Below are 2,734 nucleotides of genomic sequence, written 5' to 3'. Positions count from 1 at the left end.
GTCTCAGAATAGAATTTAGGAAGGAGATGAGGAGGTGAATCTGTGGAATTCATTGCCACAGAAGGCTGTGGAGACCAAGTCAATGGATATTTTTAAGGTTTCTAATAGGCTCTTGATTAGTAAGGGTTATGGGGAGAAGGCAGGAGAATTTGGTTGAGCGGAAAAGATAGATAAGCCAATGGCAGAGTTGACTTGATGGGCCAAATGGCCTAATTCTGCTCAACCAACTTATGAACTGATGAATGTGGTGTCTGGTTACCTTGTATTACTGATGATGAATTTATGTTAGTATTAACTATTGTATATTTATAGTGCATGATTGTGTTAATGGGCCTATAAAGCTGCAGTAAGTAAAAATGTTAATGTTCTGTTACAGGTACATAAGATATTTAAACATTCTTATCTCCAATCTCTTCTTTATAAACTAAGCAATTGGTTGACAATGTGCATTTCACATCAAATTCTTGTCCATAAGGGCTTCATTAAAAGAATGTCATACTATATGTCACATTGGAATATTATGTACATCGAGGATTCACCAACAAAAAAAGATCTTCAAAGGGACTTGCAAGATTAACTGAATTTATATTAATATTCATTGTAATTTTAAAATTTAAGTGCATTTGATAATACTATCAAATCTACTTACTAACATTGTTTTTGAATAATTTAACAAAGCAGGTGTACACTTAGGTGTAATTATTGAATGTAACATATTTTACCAGACAAATGCAATCACTTATAATGTATAAAATGATATTATAAAATTATAATATAATTTTTAATATTTCCTAAACATTTTGAAATATTTAATATAATAAAATTATAATATTGTAATAATCTAAAAACAAATTATAAAAGCCTAACATTTGCAAGAAACATTAATTTAATAAAAAGTTAGCATTAAAAAAAAAATGAACTGGCTGATGTACAACAAAACAGATATAATTTAATAATCTGTTCAAATGAATGTAGTCTTCATACATGGCAGTTTGATTCTTCTCGACTATTGCTACAGTATAAAGCAGCTCCAAGCATATTTATACTGGTAATAGAATCCACATTTTATGACATTTTGATTTGATAGTTTGCACCTAACTGCTGAATGTTAGATTAGATCTTGTAGCTATTACCAGCTCTGTTAAATAAAGTGAAGGACAGTCAAAGTGAGTGCTTTACTCATGACAAAAGCAAACACAAAATAGGTTATTATTACAAATTATAAGACACTCCACACTAAATTGTTAATGCCGTATATAGCATTAAAAATGTAAATACTATGTCAGCTGAATGCTGACCTTTAAGACCGTACTTACTCCAGGTGCAAACTGCGAAACGAAACCTTTGGCAGCATGTTTGTAATCATCCCTCTGCTCAGACCCTATAATTAAAAGAAAAACTGACATTAAGGAAATTGCTCATGCCGATTCTGCAGTCACCGTGCTGGAAGCTGAAGGAAGTTGTCAGCGATGAATACCTTGCACAAACGTGGTGAGCAATACACAGATGTGGAGAAACTGTACTGTCTTTTCCATTGTTCACAAACAGGTGAAAGGGAGCTGCAGCAGCAATGGCAGTAGTCAGCTATTGTCAAAATCTTGTGGGACAGAAATACGTTGAAAGATCGCTAACTCCACTCTCAGCAATCTGCTGGCTGATGTGGAGTATAGACAGTTATGTGAATAAATGAATATTAACTCTTGGAATAGAGTCTTAAACAGTTACAAATTAAGAACGCAGCCTAAGCTTACACTGTAGTGGGTGTTATGATATTCAAGCATGCCAAAAAAAGTAAGAAGAGCAGAAAAGCTAGACACAGAATGCTGGAGTAACTCAGCGGGACAGGCAGTATCTCTGGAGAGAAGGAATGGTCGAGACCATTCTCTCCAGAGATGCTGCCTGTTGCGCTGAGTTACACCAGCATTTTGTGTCCATCTTCAGTGTAAACCAGCATCTGCAGTTACTTCCTACACTTGAAGGGCAGGGAAACCATTCTCATCACTCCATCATGTATATTGCCATGCCAGCCTGAAAACGCCCAATCTTGTCTGATCTCAGAAGCTAAGCAGGCATAGGCTTGGTTAGTATTTGGATGGGAGACCGCCCGGGAATACCATGTGCAGTAGACATTGGGGCAATGATAGTTGCTGCCTTACAGCACCAGAGACCCGGGCTCGATCCAGACGATGGTTGTTGTCTGTATGGAGTTTGCACGTTCTCCCTGTGACTGCATAGGTTTTCTCCAAGTGCTCCTGTTTCCTCCCACATTCCAAAGACATGTAGGTTAACCAGCTGGTCATCGCGGACTTAGTGGGCCAAAGGCCTGTTTCCACGCTGCATCTCTAAACTAAACAATGTCTCTGAGACTCTTTGCCATTATTTCCATTTACATGGAATAAAAATGAGATAAGCCCATTCACTTCATACTTTATGGTAAAAACATCTACCATGTCTTTAGTCATGTGTCATCCACCATGGATCTAGATTGGTGAACAGGTAACTGTGCTCAGGTTATATAAAACATAGCAACAATAAACATTAGGTAGGAGTAAAGCTTTCGAGCCTGCACCGCCATTCAATATGATCATGGCTGATCACCAACTCAGATCCTGTACCTGCCTTCTCCCATACCCCCTGAAGCCTTTAGCCACAAACCAATCTAATCTCCCTCTTAAATATAGCCAATGAACTGGCCTCACTATCTTCTGTGGCAGAGAATTCCAGAGATTCACCA

The 2,734-nt window shown here is 37.4% G+C and overlaps 1 pseudogene; it reads left to right on the top strand.

The window, feature by feature from the left end:
• Positions 1–2,010: 2,010 nt before the first annotated feature.
• On the top strand, positions 2,011–2,129 carry LOC129700613 (5S ribosomal RNA; annotated as a pseudogene).
• The last annotated feature ends 605 nt before the right edge of the window (positions 2,130–2,734 follow it).

This window comes from Leucoraja erinacea, chromosome 9, assembly GCF_028641065.1.
Source record: "Leucoraja erinacea ecotype New England chromosome 9, Leri_hhj_1, whole genome shotgun sequence".
In the NCBI taxonomy this organism is placed as follows: Eukaryota; Metazoa; Chordata; class Chondrichthyes; order Rajiformes; family Rajidae; genus Leucoraja; species Leucoraja erinaceus.
Note: the sequence above shows the minus strand (reverse complement) of the source record. Positions and strands in the feature narration are given on the sequence as shown.